Raw genomic sequence first — 27,912 nt, 5'->3', positions numbered from 1 at the left:
GAGGACAGGTTGACGAGTTTAGCAGTTACCAGGGAGGATGTTCTTAAACAAATAGTAAAACTCAAACCAAACAAATCCCCAGGGCCGGATGAAGTGTTTGCTAGGGTGCTTAAAGAATGCAAAGAGGAGCTTTGTGACCCACTGTCAACCATATTTAATAAATCAATAGAGTCAGGCAGAGTGCCAGAGTTTTGGAAAGTTGCTAATGTGATACCAGTTTTTAAGAAAGGAGATAGATCACTTGCGTCTAACTATCGACCAATTAGCCTAACGTCTATTGTGGGAAAGTTACTCGAATCTATAATAGCAAATAAAATTCGTCTTCATCTTGAAAAACATAAATTAATAATTGAGTCGCAACATGGTTTTATAAATGGCCGTTCATGTTTAACAAATTTGTTATCTTTTTATTCTAGCATTGTTGAGGCAGTTGATAGTGGTAAGGATTGCGATGTTGTATACCTTGACTTTAGCAAAGCTTTTGATACAGTGCCACATGAAAGACTGATTAAAAAAATAGAGTCTCATGGTATTGGGGGTGCTATATTAAGCTGGATTAGGGCATGGCTATACCAAAGGAAACAGAGAGTTAGTATAAATGGAATCAAGTCAGAGTGGGAAAATGTTGTAAGTGGAGTGCCTCAAGGCTCTGTCCTGGGACCTCTGTTGTTTATAATATATATAAATGATTTAGATTCAGGTTTGAGTAGCAACATTTGCAAATTTGCCGATGATACGAAAATCGGTAGGGAAATTAATACGGAGGAGGACTCACTATCACTTCAAGTTGATCTAGATAGGGTTTTGAAATGGTCAAAGGATTGGCAGATGCAGTTTAATGCTGATAAATGTAAAGTTCTGAGGTTAGGTAATGATGATAGAGTTACAAGATACGAGCTAGATGGTGTTGTGATTGCGAAGTCGGATTGCGAAAGGGATCTGGGAGTTATGATTAGTAAGAATTTAAAACAAAAGGATCAATGCATAAATGTTCGTAATAAGGCAAATCGGACACTTGGATTTATTAATCGCAGCGTTAGTAACAAGACACCTGGTGTGGTTCTCAAGCTATATCTTGCTCTAGTTAGGCCCCATTTAGATTATGCAGTTCAGTTTTGGTCGCCATATTATAGAATGGATATAAATTCACTTGAACGTGTCCAGCGTAGGATGACTAAGTTAATTCCCCAAATTAGAAATCTTTCATATGAAGAAAGATTAACAAAGCTTAAGTTGCATTCACTGGAAAGGCGAAGAGTTAGGGGTGACATGATAGAGGTTTACAAGTGGATGAATGGACATAACCGGGGGGATATTAATAGGGTATTAAAAGTATCAACACAGGACAGAACACGAAACAATGGATATAAATTGGATAAGTTTAGATTTAGGAAAGACTTGGGTAAATACTGGTTCAGTAACAGGGTTGTTGATTTGTGGAACCAATTGCCGCTTAACATTGTGGAGGTGGGGTCCCTCGATGGTTTCAAGCACGGGTTGGACAAGTATATGAGTGGGATTGGGTGGTTATAGAATAGGAGCTGCCTCGTATGGGCCAATAGGCCTTCTGCAGTTACCTTTGTTCTTATGTTCTTAAGATGGAGACGAATTGTATTTGCAATTCAAGTAACTTTCCTACAATAGACGTTAGGCTAATTGGCCGATAGTTTGACGCAAGTGATCTATCTCCTTTCTTAAAAATTAGTAGCACATTAGCTACCTTCCATGACTCTGGCACTCTGCCTGACTCTATTGATTTATTAAATATGGTAGACAGTGGCTCGGAAAGCTCATTTTTTGCATTCTTTAAGCACCCTGGCAAACACTTCATCCGGCCCTGGGGATTTGTTTGGTTTTAGTTTTTCTAATTGTTTAATTACATTTTCCCTGGTAACTGCTAAACTAGTCAACCTGTCCTCATCCCCACCCACATAGACTTGTTCGGCTGAAGGCATATTGTTAAGTTCTTCTTTAGTAAATACAGATATAAAATATTTGTTAAAAATACTACTCACCTCCGTGTCATTATCCGTGACCAACAAGATCACAGGTACAGCGCTTTTTGGGGATGAGTTCCTACTACCGTAGGTATTGGAAAACTTTTCTATGGTAGCTTCACCTCTGACTAATTTGATGCAGCAGAAACGTAAGTTTAAGTGAACTATCCAGTGTCAAGAAACCTTTGAAGTTTGAAAAGTTTCTTATCCTCATCTCCAGTTCTCACTAATCCTGAGGTTGATAAGCCTTTTGTACTGTATATAGATGCTTCTGATTTGGGGGCAGGTTCTCTCCTACTTCAAGTTGGACTTGATGGTATTTTTCGAATTTGTTTTATAGTACAGAGAAGAATTATTCTGTAGTTGAAAAAGAGGCTTATGCTCTTGTTTTGGCATTAAAATGTTCGAGATATATTTACAAGGGGAATAGACGTGTATACTGATCATAACCATTTAGTATTCATTGAAAGAATGAAACTTAATAATCAGAAGATTTTAAGATGGTCGTTGTTCTTGCAGGAATTTAACCTCCATTCATATTGATGAATGGACATAACAAAGGGGATATCACACAGATATATATATTAGACGAGGAGGGGGAGTAGCCATATACGTTAGGGACAATTTGAAATGTAGTCTAAAAGAGGGAATCAAGTCTGAGTCTGAGCCACACACAGAAACTATTTGGATAGAATTAAACGAAAAAGCAAATAATATTATAATAGGAGTTATATATAGGCCACCAAATTTAGACAGAATGGAAGCAAAGCATCTATGGTATGAAATAACTAGAGCATCTAGATCTAACAGTATTTATGTCATGGGTGACTTTAATTTTAGTGGAATAAACTGGTTGAACAAAACAGGGAATAATGAAGCAGAAGATTTTCTAGAATTAATTGACGATTGCTTTCTTACGCAACACATTAAGGAACCAACCCGGGAAAATAATATTTTAGATTTAGTGTTAACTAACAGAGAAACAAATTAAGGACATCGAAATAGGGAATGAGCTAGGGAACAGTGATCATAAAGAAACCAAATTTAGTACAGAATGGAATAGATCTGTAGGAGAAAATTCTGTTAAAGTACCTGATTTTCGAAAAGGTAATTTCAATAACCTAAGAAATTTATTGGGTCAAATAGATTGGAAAGTCTTGGGTATGGGGTGTGGGCCGGTCTTAGAGCTAGACGTGAACCCAGCGATAGGTGACGTAAAAGGGGTTTTCGATGTGGACTCAAAATATAACCTATTTAAAAATATTCTAAGCGAAGCCCAGGAATGTAGTATACCATATAAATTGAATAGATCGAATACTAATGATCCAAAGTGGATAACAAAGGATCTGAAGAACCTTATTGGTAAAAAGAGAGCGTGGTACAAAAGGATTAAGAATGGGGAAGTCAGTTTAGAACAGGAATTCGGACAACTGGTTAAAAATACTGAAAAAAGAGATAAGGAAAGCAAAAAGAAACTATGAAGTTCGCATAGAAGAGCAAGCAAAGACAAATCCTAAAAGGTTTGCCAGGGTGCTTAAAGAATGCAAAGAGGAGCTTTGCGACCCACTGTCTAACATATTTAATAAATCAATAGAGTTAGGCAGTGCCAGAGTTATGGAAAGTTGCTAATGTGATACCAATTTTTAAGAAAGGAGATAGATCACTTGCGTCAAACTATCTACCAATTAGCCTAACGTCTATTGTGGGAAAGTTACTTGAATCGATAATTGCATATAAAATTCGTCTTCATCTGGAAAAACACAAATTAATAAATGAGTCACAACATGGTTTTACAAATGGCCGTTCATGTTTAACAAATTTGCTATCTTTTTATTCCAGCATAGTGGAGGCAGTTAATAGTGGTAAGGATTTTCATATCGTGTACCTTGACATTAGCAAAGCTTTTGATACAGTGCCACATGAAAGACTGATTAAAAAAATAGGGGCTCATGGTATTGGAGGTGCTATCTTAAGTTGGATTAGGGCATGGCTATTCCAAAGGAAACAGAGAGTTAGTATAAATGGGGTTAAATCAGGGCTGGGAAAATGTTGTAAGTGGAGTTCCTCAGGGCTCTGTCCTGGGACCTCTGTTGTTTATAATATATATCAATGATTTAGATTAAGGTTTGCGAAGTCGAATTGGGAAAGGGATCTGGGAGTTATGATAAGTAAGAATTTAAAACAAAACGATCAATGCATGAATGTTTGTAATAAGGCAAATAGAACACTGGGATTTATTAATCGAAGCGTTTGTAACAAGACACCTGGTGTGGTTCTTCAGCTCTGGTTAGGCCCCATTTAGATTATGCAGTTCAGTTTTGGTCGCCGTACTATAGAATGGATGTAAATAAACTTGAATGTGTCCAGCGTAGGATTAATTCCCCAAATTAGAAATCTTTCATATGAAGAAAGTGGATGAATGGACATAACAAAGGAGATATTAATAGGGTATTAAAAGTATCAACACAAAACAATGGGTATAAATTGGATAAGTTTAGATTTAGGAAAGATCAGTATTGGGGTAAATACTGGTTCGGTACCAGGGTTGCTGATTTGTGGAACCAATTACCGCGTAACGTGGTGGAGGTGGGGTCCCTCGATTGTTTCAAGTGCGGGTTGAACAAGTATATGAGTGGGATTGGGTGGTTATAAATAGGAGCTGCCTCCTATGTTCTTATGTAACGTGAATAAAAGTATGTGTTTGTGGGAGAAAGGAATTGGCATAACGATCAGGGAAAGAGAAGGTCCGCAAAATAATAATTCACTTAGGGTATATTACACTAACAGTAGAAGTCTAAGAAATAAAATTAACGAATTAAATGCTCTTGTCTGCACAGAAAAAATAGATATTATTGCACTTACCGAAACGTGGATGAATGTAGAAAATAGAGAACTATTAGCTGAATATCAAATATATGGATTTAAACTATTTCACACAGATAGATATATTAGACGAGGAGGTGGAGTGGCCATATATGTTAGGGACAATTTGAAATGTAGTCTCAAAGAGGGAATCAAAACAGAGCCACACACAGAAACTATTTGGATTGAATTAAACGAAAAAGCTAATAATATTATAATAGGAGTAATATATAGGCCACCAAATTTAGACAGAATGGAAGCAAAGCATCTATGGGATGAAATATCTAGAGCATCTAGATCTAACAGTATTTATGTCATGGGTGACTTTAATTTTAGCGGAATAAACTGGTTGAACAAAACAGGGAATAGTGAAGCAGAAGATTTTCTAGAATTAATTGACGATTGCTTTCTTACGCAACACATTAAGGAACCAACACGGGAAAATAATATTTTAGATTTAGTGTTAACTAACAGGGAAACGCAAATTAATGACATCGAAATAGGGAGTGAGCTAGGGAGCAGTGATCACAAAGAAATCAGATTTAGCATAGAATGGAATAGACCAGTAGGAGAAAATTCTGTTAAAGTGCCAGATTTTCGAAAAGCTGATTTTAATAGCCTAAGAAATTTTTTGGGTCAAATTGATTGGAAAGGCTTGGGTATGGGGTGTGGGCCGGTCTTGGAGCGAGACATGAACCCAGCGTTAGGTGACTTAAATGGGGATTTCGATGTGGATTCAATATATAACTTATTTAAGAATATTCTAAACAAAGCACAGGAACGTAGTATACCATACAAATTGAATAGATCGTATACTAATGACCCAAAGTGGATAACAAAGAATTTGAAGAACCTTATAGGTAAAAAGAGAGCTTGGTACAAAAGGATTAAAAATGGGGAGGTCACTTTAGAACAGGAATTCGTACAACTGGTTAGAAATGTTAAAAAAGAGATAAGGAAAGCAAAAAGAAACTATGAAGTTCGTATAGCAGGGCAAGCAAAGACAAATCCTAAAGGGTTTTTTCAGTTATATCGTACTAAGACTAGGGAAAGGATAGGTCCATTAAAAACTGAGACAGGTCAAATAACAGATAGTGATGAAGAGATGAGTAGTATTTTTAATAAATATTTTGTATCTGTATTTACTAAAGAGGAACTTAACAATATGCCTTCAGCCGAACAAGTCTATGTGGGTGGGGACGAGGACAGGTTGACGAGTTTAGCAGTTACCAGGGAGGATGTTCTTAAACAAATAGTAAAACTCAAACCAAACAAATCCCCAGGGCCGGATGAAGTGTTTGCTAGGGTGCTTAAAGAATGCAAAGAGGAGCTTTGTGACCCACTGTCAACCATATTTAATAAATCAATAGAGTCAGGCAGAGTGCCAGAGTTTTGGAAAGTTGCTAATGTGATACCAGTTTTTAAGAAAGGAGATAGATCACTTGCGTCTAACTATCGACCAATTAGCCTAACGTCTATTGTGGGAAAGTTACTCGAATCTATAATAGCAAATAAAATTCGTCTTCATCTTGAAAAACATAAATTAATAATTGAGTCGCAACATGGTTTTATAAATGGCCGTTCATGTTTAACAAATTTGTTATCTTTTTATTCTAGCATTGTTGAGGCAGTTGATAGTGGTAAGGATTGCGATGTTGTATACCTTGACTTTAGCAAAGCTTTTGATACAGTGCCACATGAAAGACTGATTAAAAAAATAGAGTCTCATGGTATTGGGGGTGCTATATTAAGCTGGATTAGGGCATGGCTATACCAAAGGAAACAGAGAGTTAGTATAAATGGAATCAAGTCAGAGTGGGAAAATGTTGTAAGTGGAGTGCCTCAAGGCTCTGTCCTGGGACCTCTGTTGTTTATAATATATATAAATGATTTAGATTCAGGTTTGAGTAGCAACATTTGCAAATTTGCCGATGATACGAAAATCGGTAGGGAAATTAATTCGGAGGAGGACTCACTATCACTTCAAGTTGATCTAGATAGGGTTTTGAAATGGTCAAAGGATTGGCAGATGCAGTTTAATGCTGATAAATGTAAAGTTCTGAGGTTAGGTAATGATGATAGAGTTACAAGATACGAGCTAGATGGTGTTGTGATTGCGAAGTCGGATTGCGAAAGGGATCTGGGAGTTATGATTAGTAAGAATTTAAAACAAAAGGATCAATGCATAAATGTTCGTAATAAGGCAAATCGGACACTTGGATTTATTAATCGCAGCGTTAGTAACAAGACACCTGGTGTGGTTCTCAAGCTATATCTTGCTCTAGTTAGGCCCCATTTAGATTATGCAGTTCAGTTTTGGTCGCCATATTATAGAATGGATATAAATTCACTTGAACGTGTCCAGCGTAGGATGACTAAGTTAATTCCCCAAATTAGAAATCTTTCATATGAAGAAAGATTAACAAAGCTTAAGTTGCATTCACTGGAAAGGCGAAGAGTTAGGGGTGACATGATAGAGGTTTACAAGTGGATGAATGGACATAACCGGGGGGATATTAATAGGGTATTAAAAGTATCAACACAGGACAGAACACGAAACAATGGATATAAATTGGATAAGTTTAGATTTAGGAAAGACTTGGGTAAATACTGGTTCAGTAACAGGGTTGTTGATTTGTGGAACCAATTGCCGCGTAACATTGTGGAGGTGGGGTCCCTCGATTGTTTCAAGCACGGGTTGGACAAGTATATGAGTGGGATTGGGTGGTTATAGAATAGGAGCTGCCTCGTATGGGCCAATAGGCCTTCTGCAGTTACCTTTGTTCTTATGTTATGTGATGATGCATCAAATGAACAAATCAACAAGGGCCTTAGGTTCAGAACTTAGGTTTCAACCCTTTTATCCCTGTCGTAACTCAGTCGATTAAGGCAGTGTCTGGGATGCTCCCGGACGCAGGTTCGAATCCTCGTCACGGCCCTTGTGGATTTGTTTATTTTATATACTGTTATGACTCTGTAAATATTTATGTGCATTTTCAGTTCCATATGGTCCATTCAGGCTTGTTCTCACTTATGTGTATAAGTGCAGGATTACGCAGGTTCGCAGGATTACGTATATATTATGATATATCTATTTCCTTGCTGAGAAATGAGAAAGCATATTGTCACTTAGCATTGATCATAATTAGTACTTGATCATACTAGTTTTGTGAGAACATATACCAATAGGCAGTGTATATATTATACTTGTATTAACCCTTAAGCTCCTAAGGGGTCTTTAGGACTTTTCCTAAAGTCCTTTCACCCCCAATGCACAAGAAAAACTAATTCAGAAATTTTTTCGTCGTCTAAAAATGTTCATTTGTGTTCCCTGAGCCCATGGAAAATACAAACAATCGTAGGTGACATTTTGGCCGCCATATGACGAGAAAGTCTTGCAAAATGTAGGCGTTGACCAAGCAAGCATCAGAGGCGGTCAGCTCCGCCACATCTGTCAAGTTGAGTTGACCCAAAGATATTATTACCTAAGTATTTCAGTGTTGCTGATTGATTTTTTTTCTTAGCTGTTTGCGGTAATATTATTCATTAGTGTGTAGTGTGATATATAATAAAAGGGGTGAATCATCGCTATACTCATATGTATGGTGTGCATATTCGTGATTCAATTATTATGTTCGTAAAAATAAACAAATGGTTTTCCTGTTATTAAACTATATACAGAGATTATATAGGTATCTGCATGTTTTGGTCACCATAACGAACCACTAAGTTGGTTGAGTAAAAAAGTAACGAGGAGTCGTTTTTGACTGGCCGCCCCGCCATCCATCCATAACACCTCACTTGCCAACTTTCTCCTCTCACAGTACTGCTTTTGCTTTTATTCACTATATACAGACGTTTTATATAAGTATCTATATGTTTTATTCACCATAACGAACTTATTATAAGGACCATAACGGCTCTTATTCCTCTTCACGGCCCTTGTGGATTTGCCCTTGTGTTATTTGTATAGTGTAACAATACCACAAATATTGTTAGGGAGATCTACTACAAAAATACGAGGAGATAGAATTTGGCCTTGAGTGAGGGAGGAAGCCGCCAGCTCTGTGTGACGACGTTTCTTATTATTGCCTAAACCTGTTTCTTATATTATGTATTATATAAGTATCTACATGTTTTATTCACCATAACTGTACAACTTAGGTGGTATAGTGGGTTTAGGCAATATACGAAACGTCGTCACACAGAGCTGGCGGCTGCCTCCCTCACTCAAGGCCAAATTCTATTCTCCTCGTATTGGTGGTAGATTTATTCTCCTCGTATTGTTAGTAGATCTCCCTAACAATATTTGTGGTATTGTTACACTATATACACACATATAAGAATCTACATGAACAAATCCACAAGGACCGTGAAGAGAATTCGAAACTGCGTCCGGGAGCATCCCAGACACTTAATCGACTAAGCTACGACATGTTTAAGAGTTGAAACCGATCCCGCATCCTCTCTGAGACACAAACCAGTGTTTTACACAACTCCATGCACTCGAGCTATGTCAATAGGCCGTTCTCCCTTTTCGCCTTTACATCATTACACACAGAAATCACAATAACGTGATGCATCTAATGAACAAAGATTCATCAAAAGAATCTACATGTTTTTTCACCATAACTGTACAACCAAGCTGATATTGTGCCCAAAGATGCCACTATACAGCATTCAGACGACGCCACCTCTGTCACCATTACTCTTTGGTGGACCAAAACTCTCACAAGTCAAGTCTGGCCTCAGGCCGGGCTTGAGGAGTAGAAAAACTCCCAGAACCTCATCAATCAGGTACTCCTCCCACACAGCTCTAATTATCACAATTCTGCTGATATCCCTGGAAATTTTTATCCGTCGGGGTCTTCTAATTGTTTCAAGCAAGGGTTGGACATGTATATGAGTGGGATTGGGTGGTTATAATAGCTGCCTCATATGGGCCAATAGGCCTTCTGCAGTTGCCTTTGTTCTTATGTTTCCGTGACTGTTACAAAGGGCAGCTTCCCATCCTTCTCCTTCTCGTAAGTGAAACGTAACACAGAATTCCGCTCAAATGCCTCCTTCAGCTCCTGCAGATGTCTGACATCAGGTACCTGTGTAAAAATGACGTCAACATACCTGCAGTATATGGCCGGTTTCAAGTTCATGTCGACTAAGACCTTTTGTTCGATGGTACCCATGTTGAAGTTCGCAAACAGGACACCTAGGGGAGAACCCATGGCGACCCCATGACCCCATCTACTTGCTTATACATGTGCCCATCCGGGCTCAAGAAGGGTGCCTCTTTAGTACAAGCTTGGAGTAGTTTCCTAAGAATGTTTTCTGGTATGTCAAGAGGAGTACAGGCCGGATCACGATACACTCTGTCCGCTATCATCCCGTTTGTTTCATCCACAGGTACGTTGGTAAACAGTGATTCTACGTCCAACGAGGCTCCTATCAATGTGGCCCGTGTTCCCCGCAGTAAGTCAACAAATTCCTTTGGAGACTTCAGGCTAAAGGCACAAGGGACATAAGGAGTCAGCAAGCCGTTGAGTCGCTTCACCAATCTGTACGGGGGTGTGGTATCTGGCTGATGATTGGCTGAAGTGGGTTTCCAGGCTTGTGTGTCTTGACATTTCCATAGGTGTATCAAGGTTTGTATTCCCCAATAATCTTTGGCAGGTGGAGTCCATATTTCTTGGTGTTCACAGTTTCGTTCAATTTGTTGACCTTTGCTTTCAACTCGGCTGTACCCCCTATTAGACTATCTTCTTTTAAGACCCCTTAGACTAAGACTATCTTCTTCTATCGGGGTCTTCTGTAATACTTTCATCGCTAAATAATAGCAGTTATATATATATTTTGACCTTTTTAGGCGATGCTGTTGTCACAATCTGAAAAGCGGTGCTGTTGTCACAAGCTGAAAAGCGGTGTTGTTTGCTCATGCTCAGTTCTGTGTGAGCACCACAAAGAACTGTGCTCACACAGAACAGTGGTTCTCACACCGGAGAATGCCCACGATTTTTTTAAACATGGCGTCTGTTTACAAAAACACTGATGAAGCTGATATGAACCCCGTGTAGCTGCGGGCAATATGAATCGTAGCTGGCACTAAAATTATTATTATTGAATGAATAGAAATCAATTGGAGTGAGAATATAAAGATTTATGTATTGATAAAATGCACTTTTATTATTTACATTCATAAAACTAATGAGTAGTATAATTAATCACATGAATACACCATCCGGTATACTTAAATGTGCCTCATTACATATGTATATATATATATATATATATATATATGTTATATATATATATATATATATAACATATATAACCTACCTAACCTACCTAACCTAACCTAACCTAGCTTTTTTTGGCTACCTAACCTAACCTTACCTATAAATATAGGTTAGGTTAGGTTAGGTAGGGTTGGTTAGGTTCGGTCATATATCTACGTTAATTTTAACTCCAATAAAAAAAAATTGACCTCATACATAGAGAAAAGGGTTGCTTTATCATTTCATAAGAAAAAAATTATAGTAAATATATTAATTCAGGAAAACTTGGCTTATTAGGCAAATCGGGCCTTGAATAGTAGGCTGAGAAGTGAGTTGTGGCTACTAGGTACGACATATATATATATATATATATATATATATATATATATATATATATATATATATATATATATATATGTCGTACCTAGTAGCCACAACTCACTTCTCAGCCTACTATTCAAGGCCCGATTTGCCTAATAAGCCAAGTTTTCCTGAATTAATATATTTACTATAATTTTTTTCTTATGAAATGATAAAGCAACCCTTTTCTCTATGTATGAGGTCAATTTTTTTTTATTGGAGTTAAAATTAACGTAGATATATGACCGAACCTAACCAACCCTACCTAACCTAACCTAACCTATATTTATAGGTAAGGTTAGGTTAGGTAGCCAAAAAAAGCTAGGTTAGGTTAGGTTAGGTAGGTTAGGTAGACGAAAAAACATTAATTAATGAAAACTTGGCTTATTAGGCAAATCGGGCCTTGAATAGTAGGCTGAGAAGTGCGTTCTGGCTATTAGGTACGACATATATATATATATATATATAACATATATATATATATATATATATAACATATATATATATATATATATATAACATATTATTAACCATACATTAATATATATTGCATGACATACATTAATATATTACAGTGTCAGACAGAAAAGAAGAATTGAAACAGGAATTTCATTAATTACTTTCGTATATTAATACATCTTCAGAAGGAATCGCTCTGAAGATGTATTATTATATTAGTAATGTATTATTATATTAATATATTATACGAAAGTACTTAATCCTATTTCAATTCTTCCTTCATGGTCTGACTCTTACATTTTTCATCAAGTGTTAATTTTCAAGATTTACACACACATTAATATATTATTTATAATTTCTTTAATCAAAAGAAAGGGAGTAGACGGCGCGGGATGGAGGTGGGAAACGGGGTGGAAGGTTCTCATTATTTAGGTGATCCTGAATCCTTTGTCGGCACAAATACTCTTTAGATCTCTTCTTGTTCTTAAGGACTTGCTTCTTGAACATCCTGAGAGCGTGCTTTACCAGAAGACGCTGAGCATCGACTGGGGTGAACCTAGCCTCATACTTCTCAGTTCTCTTGAGGTTTTGGGCATGTGTAGAATCCATGTTTGAGTGTGTGACAACAACACCATTCATGCCAAAGTCAAACACTACCCATGGATAAAGTTCGCTAAAGATCATTTTAGCTTTCTGCTGGTCCTTAAGAAGTTGTCGCATCAAAGTCCTGATTGCATCTTCCACCCAAAGACGCTGGGCATCGACTGGTGTGTCCCTATTCTTATACTGCTCAATTCTCTTCTCACTGCCAAAATCAAACACTACCCATGGATAAAGTTCGTTAAAGATCACTTTAGCTTTCTGCCAGTCCTTAAGAAGTTGTCGCATCAAAGCCCTAATTGCATCTTCCACCCAACGACGCTGGGCATCGACTGGTGTGTCCCTATTCTTATACTTCTCAATTCTCTTGTGGTCATAGGTAGAGTCCATATTGCAATGTGCAACAGGTTAACTATTCATGAGATACTAATCGAATACACTTTATGTGAATGCTTTCGAAGGGCTATTTACAGTAAAATGGCGAGGATCTGCCGGCCCTGCAGTAGTAAAGCAGTGTTGGCAAAGATGAAGTAAACCTGAAAGAGCTTAAGAAGGTCGCGAGATGAGAACAGATCCTCCTACGACTCGTTCCAAGCTAAGTAATATGAGTGAAGGTCTCACTAGTATATATTAGAGGGGTGAAGATGTAAGTGACGTGGAAGCTGACAAAACTTGTTACGGGAGTATGTTGGGCAGACATGGATGAGGTGTTGGAGCTGCGGATCGTCTGCAAATAATTAATATTAAAGGCAATTCACTACATTGGTCAATGATGAAAGAATATGAACATTCTATATAATAACTATAAGAACAAAGGAATGATTGTTTATAAGAACATAAGAATGAATGTCTATAAGAATGTGGGGTCTATATGAACATAAGAATTAAGGTCTATAAAAACATATGAATAAAGGTCTATAAGAACAGAAGAATGAAGGTTTATAAGAATATATGAATGAAGGTTTATAAGAACATAAAAATGAAGATAACAACATAAGAACAAAGGAAACTGCAGAAGGCCTACTGGCCCATACGAGGTAGTTCCTATCTATAACCACCCAATCCCACTCAAATATGTCCAACCCGCGCTTGAAACAATCGAGGGACCCCATTTCCACCAAGTTACGCAGTAATTGGTTCCACAAATCAACAACCCTGTTACCGAACCAGTATTTACCTAAGTCTTTCCTAAACCTAAATTTATCCAATTTATACCCATTGTTTCGTGTTCTGTCTTGTGTTGATACTTTTAATACCCTATTAATATCCCCTTTGTTGTTGTTATTCATCCACTGGTATGTGAAGCTACTGAACCCTGGCGCATCAAACTCAACATTATTGCAACGACAGCAGCTGCATTAGATGCACCGCGACTATAATGATTAGAATATAAAAGCTGTTGAGGAATGGGACTCATTAGTGAGCATTCTGCATCTACATCCGCCACCAAGATAATGTTAATAAAACAAGATTAAAACCAATGACTTCTTTTGACCAGTAGACTTCTTTGGTTTAAGGCATATTGTTAAGTTAATCTTTAGTAAATACAGAGATGAAATATTTATTAAAAATACTACTCATCTCTTTGTCTTTATCCGTTATCTGATCTGTTTCAGTTTTTAGTGCACCTGATCTTCCCCTAATCTTTGTTCGATATAAATGAAAAAAAAAACATTAGGATTTGTCTTTGCTTATCCTGTTATGCGAAATTCATAGTTTCTTTTTGCCCTCCTTATCTCTTTTTTTAACATTTCTAACCAGTTGTACGAATTCCTGTTCTAAACTGACTTTTCCAGTCTTATTTATTTTGTACATAGCACTCTATTTACCTATAAGGTTCTTCAGATCCTTTGTTATCCACTTTGGGTCATTAGTATTCAATCCTTTCAATTCGTATGGTATACTACGTTCTTGTGTTCTGCTTAGAATATTTTTAAATAAAATATATTTTGAATATAGTTTAATCGAAATCTCATTTTACGTCACCTATCGTTGGACTCACGTCTCGCTCCAAGACCGCCCCACCCCTATTCCCGAGACTTTCCAATCTATTAAGAATATAAGAACAACGGTAACTGCAAAATGGGCCTGTTGGGCCCATACGGGGGAGCTCCTATGTATAGCCACCCAATTCCACTCATATACTTGTCCAACCCGCACTTGAACCAATCGAGGGACCCCACCTCCACCACGTTACGCAGCAATTGGTTCCACAAATCAACAACCCTGTTACTGAACCAGTATTTACCCAAGTCTTTCCTAAATCTAAACTTATCCAATTTATACCCATTGTTTCTTGTTCTGTCTTGTGTTGATATTTGTAATACCCTATTAATATCCCCCCCTGTTATATCCATTCATCCACTTGTAAACCTCTATCATGTCACCCCAAACTCTTCGCCTTTCCAGTGAATGCAACGTAAGCTTTGTTAATCTTTCTTCATATGAAAGATTTTTAATTTAAGTATTAATTAATTAAATAATTAATTGCTTTCCTAATCTCTTTTTTAACATTTCTAACCAGTTGTATGAATTCTTGTTCTAAACTAACTTCCCCATTCTTAATCCTTTTGTACCAAGCTCTCTTTTTACCTATAAGGTTCTTTAAATTATTCGTTATCCACTTTGGGTCGTTAGTATTCGATCTATTCAATTTGTATGGTATACTACGTTCCTGTGCTTTGTTCAGAATATTCTTAAATAAGTTATATATTAAATCCACATTGAAATCTCCTTTACGTCACATATCGCTGGGTTCATGTCTCGCTCCAAGACCGGCCCACACTCCATACCCAAGACTTTCCAATCTATTTGACCCCAAAAATTTCTTAGGCTATTAAAATCAGCTTTTCGAAAATCTGGCACTTTAACAGAATTTTCTCCTACAGGTCTATTCCATTCTATGCCAAATCTGATTATTTTGATTCCATAGAATGGAATAGACCTGTAGGAGAAAATTCTGTTAAAGTGCCAGAATTTTGAAAAGCTGATTTTAATAGCCTAAGAAATTTTTGGGGTCAAATAGATTGGAAACTCTTGGGTATGGGGTGTGGGCCGGTCTTAGAGCGAGACATGAACCCAGCGATAGGTGACGTAAAAGGGGATTTCGATGTGGATTTAATAAATAACTAATTTAAGAATATTCTAAACAAAGCACAGGAACGTAGTATACCATACAAATTGAATAGGTCGAATATTAATGACCCAAAGTGGATAACAAATAATTTAAAGAACCTTATAGGTAAAAAGTTCGTCTTCATCAAACATAAATTAATAATTGAGTCGCAACATGGTTTTATAAATGGCCGTTCATGTTTAACAAATTTGTTATCTTTTTATTCTAGCATTGTTGAGGCAGTTGATAGTGGTAAGGATTGCGATGTTGTATACCTTGACTTTAGCATAGCTTTGGATACAGTGCCACATGAAAGACTGATTAAAAAGATAGAGTCTCATGGTATTGGGGGGTGCTATATTAAGCTGGATTAGGGCATGGCTATACCAAAGGAAACAGAGAGTTAGTATAAATGGAATCAAGTCAGAGTGGGAAAATGTTGTAAGTGGAGTGCCTCAAGGCTCTGTCCAGGGACCTCTGTTGTTTATAATATATATAAATGATTTAGATTCAGGTTTGAGTAGCAACATTTGCAAATTTGCCGATGATATGAAAATCGGTAGGGAAATTAATTCGGAGGAGGACTCACTATCACTTCAAGTTGATCTAGATAGGGTTTTGAAATGGTCAAAGGATTGGCAGGTGCAGTTTAATGCTGATAAATGTAAAGTTCTGAGGTTAGGTAATGATGATAGAGTTACAAGATACGAGCTAGATGGTGTTGAGATTGCGAAGTCGGATTGCGAAAGGGATCTGGGAGTTATGATTAGTAAGAATTTAAAACAAAAGGATCAATGCATAAATGTTCGTAAAAAGGCAAATCGGACACTAGGATTTATTAATCGCAGCGTTAGTAACAAGACACCTGGTGTGGTTATCAAGCTATATCTTGCTCTAGTTAGGCCCCATTTAGATTATGCAGTTCAGCTTTGGTCGCCATATTATAGAATGGATATAAATTCACTTGAACGTGTCCAGCGTAGGATGACTAAGTTAATTCCCCAAATTAGAAATCTTTCATATGAAGAAAGATTAACAAAGCTTAAGTTGCATTCACTGGAAAGGCGAAGAGTTAGGGGCGACATGATAGAGGTTTACAAGTGGGTGAATGGACATAACAAAGGGGATATTAATGGGGTATTGAAAGTATCAACACAAGACAGAACACGAAACAATGGGTATAAATTGGATAAGTTTAGATTTAGGAAAGACTTGGGTAAATACTGGTTCAGTAACAGGGTTGTTGTGGTTTGTGGAACCATTTGCCGCGTAACATTGTGGAGGTGGGGTCCCTCGATTGTTTCAAGCGCGGGTTGGACAAGTATGAGTGGGATTGGGTGGTTATAAATAGGAGCTGCCTCGTGTGGGCCAACAGGCCTTCTACAGTTGCCTTAGTTCTTATGTTCTTAAAAGAGAGCTTGGTACAAAAGGATTAAGAATGGGGAGTCAGGTTAGAACAGGAATTCATACAACTGGTTAGAAATGTTAAAAAAGAGATTAGGAAAGCAATAAGAAACTATGAAATTCGCATATCAGAGCAAGCAAAGTCAAATCCTAAAGGTTTTTTTCAGTTATATCGAACTAAGACTAGGGAAAGGATAGGTCCATTAAAATCTGAGACAGGTCAAATAACGGATAATAACACGGAGATGAGAAGTATTTTTAACAAATATTTTATATCTGTATTTACTAAAGAAGAACTTAACAATATGCCTTCAGCCGAACAAGTCTATGTGGGTGGGGATGAGGACAGGTTGACTAGTTTAGCAGTTACCAGGGAGGATGTAATTAAACAATTAGAAAAACAAAAACCAAACAAATCCCCAGGGCCGGATGAAGTGTTTGCCAGGGTGCTTAAAGAATGCAAAGAGGAGCTTTCCGAGCCACTGTCTACCATATTTAATAAATCAATAGAGTCAGGCAGAGTGCCAGAGTCATGGAAGGTAGCTAATGTGGTACCAATTTTTAAGAAAGGAGATAGATCACTTGCGTCAAACTATCGGCCAATTAGCCTAACGTCTATTGTGGGAAAGTTACTTGAATCAATAATTGCAAATACAATTTGTGTCCATCTTGAAAGACATAAATTAATAAATGAGTCGCAACATGGTTTTACAAATGGCCGTACATGTTTAACAAATTTGCTAACTTTTTATTAAATCATAGTTGAGGCAGTTGATAGTGGTAAGGATTGTGATGTTGTGTACCTTGACATTAGCAAAGCTTTTGATACAGTGCCACATGAAAGACTAATTAAAAAAATAGAGGCTCATGGTATTGGGGGTGCTATATTAACTTGGATTAGGGCATGGCTATTCCAAAGGAAACAGAGAGTTAGTATAAATTGGGTTAAGTCAGAGTGGGATAATGTTGTTAGTGGAGTACCTCAGGGCTCTGTCCTGGGACCTCTGTTGTTTATAATATATATAAATGATTTAGATTCAGGTTTGAGTAGCAACATTTGCAAATTTGCCGATGATACGAAAATCGGTAGGGAAATTAATTCGGAGGAGGACTCACTATCACTTCAAGTTGATCTAGATAGGGTTTTGAAATGGTCAAATGATTGGCAAATGCAGTTTAATGCTGATAAATGTAAAGTTCTGAGGCTAGGAAATGATGATAGAGTTACAAGATACGAGCTAGATGGTGTTGAGATTGCAAAGTCGGATTGCAAAAGGGATCTGGGAGTTATGATTTGTAAGAATTTAAAACAAAAGGATCAATGCATGAATGTTCGTAATAAGTCGAATAGGACACTGGAATTTATTAATCGAAGCGTTAGTAACAAGACATCTGGTGTGGTTCTTAAGCTATATCTTGCTCTGGTTAGGCCCCATTTAGATTATGCAGTTCAGTTTTGGTCGCCGTATTATAGAATGGATATAAATTCACTTGAACGTGTCCAACGTAGGATGACTAAGTTAATTCCCCAAATTAGAAATCTTTCATATGAAGAAAGATTAACAAAGCTTAAGTTGCATTCACTGGAAAGGCGAAGAGTTAGGGGTGACATGATAGACGTTTACAAGTGGATGAATGGACATTACAGGGAGATATTAATAGGGTATTAAAAATATCAACACAAGACAGAACACGAAACAATGAGTATAAATTGGATAAGTTTAGATTTAGGAAAGACTTGGGTAAATACTGGTTCAGTAACAGGGTTGTTGATTTGTGGAACCAATTGCCGCGTAACGTGGTGGATGTGGTGTCCCTCGATTGTTTCAAGCGCGGGTTGGACAAGTATATGAGTGGGATTGGGTGGTTATAGAATGGGAGCTGCCTCGTATGGGCCAATAGGCCTTCTGCAGTTACCTTTGTTCTTATGTTTGTGATCACTGTTCCCTATTTCGATGTCATTAATTTGTGTTTCCCTGTTAGTCAACACTAAATCTAAAATATTATTTTCCCGCGTTGGTTCCTTGATGTGTTGCGTAAGAAAGCAATCGTCAACTAATTATAGAAAATCTTCAGCTTCAATATTCCCTGTTTTGTTCACCAAGTTTATTCCACTAAAATTAAAGTCACCCATGATATGAATACTATTAGATCTAGATGCTCTAGATATTTAAGAACATAAGAACAAAGGTATCTGCAGAAGGCCTATTGGCCCATAAGGGGCAGCTCCTATCTATAACCACCCAATCCCACTCATATACTTGTCCAACCCGCGCTTGAAACAATCGAGGGACCCCACCTCCAGCACGTTACGCGGCCATTGGTTCCACAAATCAACAACCCTGTTACTGAACCAGTATTTACCCAAGTCTGTCCTAAATCTAAACTTATCCATTTTATACAAATTGTTTAACAAATTTGTTATCTTTTTATTCTAGCATTGTTGAGGCAGTTGATAGTGGTAAGGATTGCGATGTTGTATACCTTGACTTTAGCAAAGCTTTTGATACAGTGCCACATGAAAGACTGATTAAAAAGATAGAGTCTCATGGTATTGGGGGTGCTATATTAAGCTGGATTAGGGCATGGCTATACCAAAGGAAACAGAGAGTTAGTATAAATGGAATCAAGTCAGAGTGGGAAAATGTTGTAAGTGGAGTGCCTCAAGGCTCTGTCCTGGGACCTCTGTTGTTTATAATATATATAAATGATTTAGATTCAGGTTTGAGTAGCAACATTTGCAAATTTGCCGATGATACGAAAATCGGTAGGGAAATTAATTCGGAGGAGGACTCACTATCACTTCAAGTTGATCTAGATAGGGTTTTGAAATGGTCAAAGGATTGGCAGATGCAGTTTAATGCTGATAAATGTAAAGTTCTGAGGTTAGGTAATGATGATAGAGTTACAAGATACGAGCTAGATGGTGTTGTGATTGCGAAGTCGGATTGCGAAAGGGATCTGGGAGTTATGATTAGTAAGAATTTAAAACAAAAGGATCAATGCATAAATGTTCGTAATAAGGCAAATCGGACACTTGGATTTATTAATCGCAGCGTTAGTAACAAGACACCTGGTGTGGTTCTCAAGCTATATCTTGCTCTAGTTAGGCCCCATTTAGATTATGCAGTTCAGTTTTGGTCGCCATATTATAGAATGGATAATATGGCGACATATAAATTCACTTGAACGTGTCCAGCGTAGGATGACTAAGTTAATTCCCCAAATTAGAAATCTTTCATATGAAGAAAGATTAACAAAGCTTAAGTTGCATTCACTGGAAAGGCGAAGAGTTAGGGGTGACATGATAGAGGTTTACAAGTGGATGAATGGACATAACAAAGGGGATATTAATAGGGTATTAAAAGTATCAACACAGGACAGAACACGAAACAATGGGTATAAATTGGATAAGTTTAGATTTAGGAAAGACTTGGGTAAATACTGGTTCAGTAACAGGGTTGTTGATTTGTGGAACCAATTGCCGCGTAACATTGTGGAGGTGGGGTCCCTCGATTGTTTCAAGCACGGGTTGGACAAGTATATGAGTGGGATTGGGTGGTTATAGAATAGGGGATTTCGATGTGGATTCAATATATAACTTATTTAAGAATATTCTAAACAAAGCACAGGAACGTAGTATACCATACAAATTGAATAGATCGAATACAAATGACCCAAAGTGGATAACAAAGAATTTGAAGAACCTTATAGGTAAAAAGAGAGCTTGGTACAAAAGGATTAAAAATGGGGAGGTCACTTTAGAACAGGAATTCGTACAACTGGTTAGAAATGTTAAAAAAGAGATAAGGAAAGCAAAAAGAAACTATGAAGTTCGCATAGCAGGGCAAGCAAAGACAAATCCTAAAGGGTTTTTTCAGTTATATCGTACTAAGACTAGGGAAAGGATAGGTCCATTAAAAACTGAGACAGGTCAAATAACAGATAGTGATGAAGAGATGAGTAGTATTTTTAATAAATATTTTGTATCTGTATTTACTAAAGAGGAACTTAACAATATGCCTTCAGCCGAACAAGTCTATGTGGGTGGGGACGAGGACAGGTTGACGAGTTTAACAGTTACCAGGGAGGATGTTCTTAAACAAATAGTAAAACTCAAACCAAACAAAGCCCCAGGGCCGGATGAAGTGTTTGCCAGGGTGCTTAAAGAATGCAAAGAGGAGCTTTGTGACCCACTGTCAACCATATTTAATAAATCAATAGAGTCAGGCAGAGTGCCAGAGTTTTGGAAAGTTGCTAATGTGATACCAGTTTTTAAGAAAGGAGATAGATCACTTGCGTCTAACTATCGCACAATTAGCCTAACGTCTATTGTGGGAAAGTTACTCGAATCCATAATAGCAAATAAAATTCGTCTTCATCTTGAAAAACATAAATTAATAATTGAGTCGCAACATGGTTTTATAAATGGCCGTTCATGTTTAACAAATTTGTTATCTTTTTATTCTAGCATTGTTGAGGCAGTTGATAGTGGTAAGGATTGCGATGTTGTATACCTTGACTTTAGCAAAGCTTTTGATACAGTGCCACATGAAAGACTGATTAAAAAGATAGAGTCTCATGGTATTGGGGGTGCTATATTAAGCTGGATTAGGGCATGGCTATACCAAAGGAAACAGAGAGTTAGTATAAATGGAATCAAGTCAGAGTGGAAATATGTTGTAAGTGGAGTGCCTCAAGGCTCTGTCCTGGGACCTCTGTTGTTTATAATATATATAAATGATTTAGATTCAGGTTTGAGTAGCAACATTTGCAAATTTGCCGATGATACGAAAATCGGTAGGGAAATTAATTCGGAGGAGGACTCACTATCACTTCAAGTTGATCTAGATAGGGTTTTGAAATGGTCAAAGGATTGGCAGATGCAGTTTAATGCTGATAAATGTAAAGTTCTGAGGTTAGGTAAGGATGATAGAGTTACAAGATACGAGCTAGATGGTGTTGTGATTGCGAAGTCGGATTGCGAAAGGGATCTGGGAGTTATGATTAGTAAGAATTTAAAACAAAAGGATCAATGCATAAATGTTCGTAATAAGGCAAATCGGACACTTGGATTTATTAATCGCAGCGTTAGTAACAAGACACCTGGTGTGGTTCTTCAGCTATATCTTGCTCTAGTTAGGCCCCATTTAGATTATGCAGTTCAGTTTTGGTCGCCATATTATAGAATGGATATAAATTCACTTGAACGTGTCCAGCGTAGGATGACTAAGTTAATTCCCCAAATTAGAAATCTTTCATATGAAGAAAGATTAACAAAGCTTAAGTTGCATTCACTGGAAAGGCGAAGAGTTAGGGGTGACATGATAGAGGTTTACAAGTGGATGAATGGACATAACCGGGGGGATATTAATAGGGTATTAAAAGTATCAACACAGGACAGAACACGAAACAATGGGTATAAATTGGATAAGTTTAGATTTAGGAAAGACTTGGGTAAATACTGGTTCAGTAACAGGGTTGTTGATTTGTGGAACCAATTGCCGCGTAACATTGTGGAGGTGGGGTCCCTCGATTGTTTCAAGCACGGGTTGGACAAGTATATGAGTGGGATTGGGTGGTTATAGAATAGGAGCTGCCTCGTATGGGCCAACAGGCCTTCTGCAGTTGCCTTTGTTCTTATGTTCTTATGTTCTTATGAGCTGCCTCGTATGGGCCAATAGGCCTTCTGCAGTTACCTTTGTTCTTATGTTCTTATGTTCTTATACCCATTGTTTCGTGTTCTGTCTTGTGTTGATATTTTTAATACCCTATTAATGTCCCCCCCTGTTATGTCCCAGTACTTACTGGGACATAACATTACTTCCCAGTACCGTGTCAGGAATCGTCGTCTGAGTTCCCGGAGGAGTTCATGGACAGCGTGACGCAGGCTATGATGGAGGCGCCGGTGCTGCTCCATTTGTCCAGGACAGTGATAGACGAGTCGACGCTGGTCCACCTCTTGCTGGAGTCCCCCTTCGATCCCTTCTCGCGGCGCCCTCTGGACCACAGCTCCTTCAGTCGCCTGCCCCACCTCCAGGCTGAAATTCTTGCAAGGAGAAACGCACAGGACTTCTTAGAGGTCCAGAACGGACCAAAACGTCGTCGTTTGTCCACTTTGTAATGTGTAGTTTAGTCATCAACACTCTCGGTGGTTTGCCATATAATTTTTGACAATAAAAACCATGTTTTTATAGGACCGATTTAATATCAAAAGAAAAATTCACTGTGTTTGATTTTTTTAATTTTTGATATCAGTTTTATACATATATATTTTATAGCGCTGTACAAATTACCTTTTATCAATAAAATATTTGCCGTTTTTTTATCAATTATTTAACCTATTTAATATAATTCTTAATGACCAAGTGAAGGAATGAATATTAAAATGAGGACACTCAGAAACACATTAAACTGGAACAGAAAGTGGTTTATAAGGGGTTCACATCAGCCTTCTCAGGTCTCTTATAAGAACATAAGAACATAAGAACAAAGGTAACTGCAGAAGGCCTATTGGCCCATACGAGGCAGCTCCTATTCTATAACCACCCAATCCCACTCATATACTTGTCCAACCCGTGCTTGAAACAATCGAGGGACCCCACCTCCACAATGTTACGCGGCAATTGGTTCCACAAATCAACAACCCTGTTACTGAACCAGTATTTACCCAAGTCTTTCCTAAATCTAAACTTATCCAATTTATACCCATTGTTTCGTGTTCTGTCCTGTGTTGATACTTTTAATACCCTACCAATATCCCCCCGGTTATGTCCATTCATCCACTTGTAAACCTCTATCATGTCACCCCTAACTCTTCGCCTTTCCAGTGAATGCAACTTAAGCTTTGGTAATCTTTCTTCATATGAAAGATTTCTAATGTGGGGAATTAACTTAGTCATCCTACGCTGGACACGTTCAAGTGAATTTATATCCATTCTATAATATGGCGACCAAAACTGAACTGCATAATCTAAATGGGGCCTAACTAGAGCAAGATATAGCTTGAGAACCACACCAGGTGTCTTGTTACTAACGCTGCGATTAATAAATCCAAGTGTCCGATTTGCCTTATTACGAACATTTATGCATTGATCCTTTTGTTTTAAATTCTTACTAATCATAACTCCCAGATCCCTTTCGCAATCCGACTTCGCAATCACAACACCATCTAGCTCGTATCTTGTAACTCTATCATCATTACCTAACCTCAGAACTTTACATTTATCAGCATTAAACTGCATCTGCCAATCCTTTGACCATTTCAAAACCCTATCTAGATCAACTTGAAGTGATAGTGAGTCCTCCTCCGAATTAATTTCCCTACCGATTTTCGTATCATCGGCAAATTTGCAAATGTTGCTACTCAAACCTGAATCTAAATCATTTATATATATTATAAACAACAGAGGTCCCAGGACAGAGCCTTGAGGCACTCCACTTACAACATTTTCCCACTCTGACTTGATTCCATTTATACTAACTCTCTGTTTCCTTTGGTATAGCCATGCCCTAATCCAGCATAATATAGCACCCCCAATACCATGAGACTCTATTTTTTTAATCAGTCTTTCATGTGGCACTGTATCAAAAGCTTTGCTAAAGTCAAGGTATACAACATCGCAATCCTTACCACTATCAACTGCCTCAACAATGCTAGAATAAAAAGATAACAAATTTGTTAAACATGAACGGCCATTTATAAAACCATGTTGCGACTCAATTATTAATTTATGTTTTTCAAGATGAAGACGAATTTTATTTGCTATTATAGATTCGAGTAACTTTCCCACAATAGACGTTAGGCTAATTGGTCGATAGTTAGACGCAAGTGATCTATCTCCTTTCTTAAAAACTGGTATCACATTAGCAACTTTCCAAAACTCTGGCACTCTGCCTGACTCTATTGATTTATTAAATATGGTTGACAGTGGGTCACAAAGCTCCTCTTTGCATTCTTTAAGCACCCTAGCAAACACTTCATCCGGCCCTGGGGATTTGTTTGGTTTGAGTTTTACTATTTGTTTAAGAACATCCTCCCTGGTAACTGCTAAACTCGTCAACCTGTCCTCGTCCCCACCCACATAGACTTGTTCGGCTGAAGGCATATTGTTAAGTTCCTCTTTAGTAAATACAGATACAAAATATTTGTTAAAAATACTACTCATCTCTTCATCACTATCTGTTATTTGACCTGTCTCAGTTTTTAATGGACCTATCCTTTCCCTAGTCTTAGTACGATATAACTGAAAAAACCCTTTAGGATTTGTCTTTGCTTGCCCTGCTATGCGAACATCATAGTTTCTTTTTGCTTTCCTTATCTCTTTTTTAACATTTCTAACCAGTTGTACGAATTCCTGTTCTAAAGTGACCTCCCCATTTTTAATCCTTTTGTACCAAGCTCTCTTTTTACCTATAAGGTTCTTCAAATTCTTTGTTATCCACTTTGGGTCATTAGTATACGATCTATTCAATTTGTATGGTATACTACGTTCCTGTGCTTTGTTTAGAATATTCTTAAATAAGTTATATATTGAATCCACATCGAAATCCCCATTTAAGTCACCTATCGCTGGGTTCATGTCTCGCTCCAAGACCGGCCCACACCCCATACCCAAGACTTTCCAATCAATTTGACCCAAAAAATTTCTTAGGCTATTAAAATCAGCTTTTCGAAAATCTGGCACTTTAACAGAATTTTCTCCTACTGGTCTATTCCATTCTATGCTAAATCTGATTTCTTTGTGATCACTGCTCCCTAGCTCACTCCCTATTTCATAAGAACATAAGAACATAAGAACAAAGGTAACTGCAGAAGGCCTATTGGCCCATACGAGGCAGCTCCTATTCTATAACCACCCAATCCCACTCATATACTTGTCCAACCCGTGCTTGAAACAATCGAGGGACCCCACCTCCACAATGTTACGCGGCAATTGGTTCCACAAATCAACAACCCTGTTACTGAACCAGTATTTACCCAAGTCTTTCCTAAATCTAAACTTATCCAATTTATATCCATTGTTTCGTGTTCTGTCCTGTGTTGATACTTTTAATACCCTATTAATATCCCCCCGGTTATGTCCATTCATCCACTTGTAAACCTCTATCATGTCACCCCTAACTCTTCGCCTTTCCAGTGAATGCAACTTAAGCTTTGTTAATCTTTCTTCATATGAAAGATTTCTAATTTGGGGAATTAACTTAGTCATCCTACGCTGGACACGTTCAAGTGAATTTATATCCATTCTATAATATGGCGACCAAAACTGAACTGCATAATCTAAATGGGGCCTAACTAGAGCAAGATATAGCTTGAGAACCACACCAGGTGTCTTGTTACTAACGCTGCGATTAATAAATCCAAGTGTCCGATTTGCCTTATTACGAACATTTATGCATTGATCCTTTTGTTTTAAATTCTTACTAATCATAACTCCCAGATCCCTTTCGCAATCCGACTTCGCAATCACAACACCATCTAGCTCGTATCTTGTAACTCTATCATCATTACCTAACCTCAGAACTTTACATTTATCAGCATTAAACTGCATCTGCCAATCCTTTGACCATTTCAAAACCCTATCTAGATCAACTTGAAGTGATAGTGAGTCCTCCTCCGAATTAATTTCCCTACCGATTTTCGTATCATCGGCAAATTTGCAAATGTTGCTACTCAAACCTGAATCTAAATCATTTATATATATTATAAACAACAGAGGTCCCAGGACAGAGCCTTGAGGCACTCCACTTACAACATTTTCCCACTCTGACTTGATTCCATTTATACTAACTCTCTGTTTCCTTTGGTATAGCCATGCCCTAATCCAGCTTAATATAGCACCCCCAATACCATGAGACTCTATTTTTTTAATCAGTCTTTCATGTGGCACTGTATCAAAAGCTTTGCTAAAGTCAAGGTATACAACATCGCAATCCTTACCACTATCAACTGCCTCAACAATGCTAGAATAAAAAGATAACAAATTTGTTAAACATGAACGGCCATTTATAAAACCATGTTGCGACTCAATTATTAATTTATGTTTTTCAAGATGAAGACGAATTTTATTTGCTATTATAGATTCGAGTAACTTTCCCACAATAGACGTTAGGCTAATTGGTCGATAGTTAGACGCAAGTGATCTATCTCCTTTCTTAAAAACTGGTATCACATTAGCAACTTTCCAAAACTCTGGCACTCTGCCTGACTCTATTGATTTATTAAATATGGTTGACAGTGGGTCACAAAGCTCCTCTTTGCATTCTTTAAGCACCCTAGCAAACACTTCATCCGGCCCTGGGGATTTGTTTGGTTTGAGTTTTACTATTTGTTTAAGAACATCCTCCCTGGTAACTGCTAAACTCGTCAACCTGTCCTCGTCCCCACCCACATAGACTTGTTCGGCTGAAGGCATATTGTTAAGTTCCTCTTTAGTAAATACAGATACAAAATATTTATTAAAAATACTACTCATCTCTTCATCACTATCTGTTATTTGACCTGTCTCAGTTTTTAATGGACCTATCCTTTCCCTAGTCTTAGTACGATATAACTGAAAAAACCCTTTAGGATTTGTCTTTGCTTGCCCTGCTATGCGAACTTCATAGTTTCTTTTTGCTTTCCTTATCTCTTTTTTAACATTTCTAACCAGTTGTACGAATTCCTGTTCTAAAGTGACCTCCCCATTTTTAATCCTTTTGTACCAAGCTCTCTTTTTACCTATAAGGTTCTTCAAATTCTTTGTTATCCACTTTGGGTCATTAGTATACGATCTATTCAATTTGTATGGTATACTACGTTCCTGTGCTTTGTTTAGAATATTCTTAAATAAGTTATATATTG

This window comes from Procambarus clarkii, chromosome 7 (assembly GCF_040958095.1).
Source record: "Procambarus clarkii isolate CNS0578487 chromosome 7, FALCON_Pclarkii_2.0, whole genome shotgun sequence".
In the NCBI taxonomy this organism is placed as follows: domain Eukaryota; kingdom Metazoa; phylum Arthropoda; class Malacostraca; order Decapoda; family Cambaridae; genus Procambarus; species Procambarus clarkii.
This window is presented reverse-complemented; position numbering follows the sequence as displayed.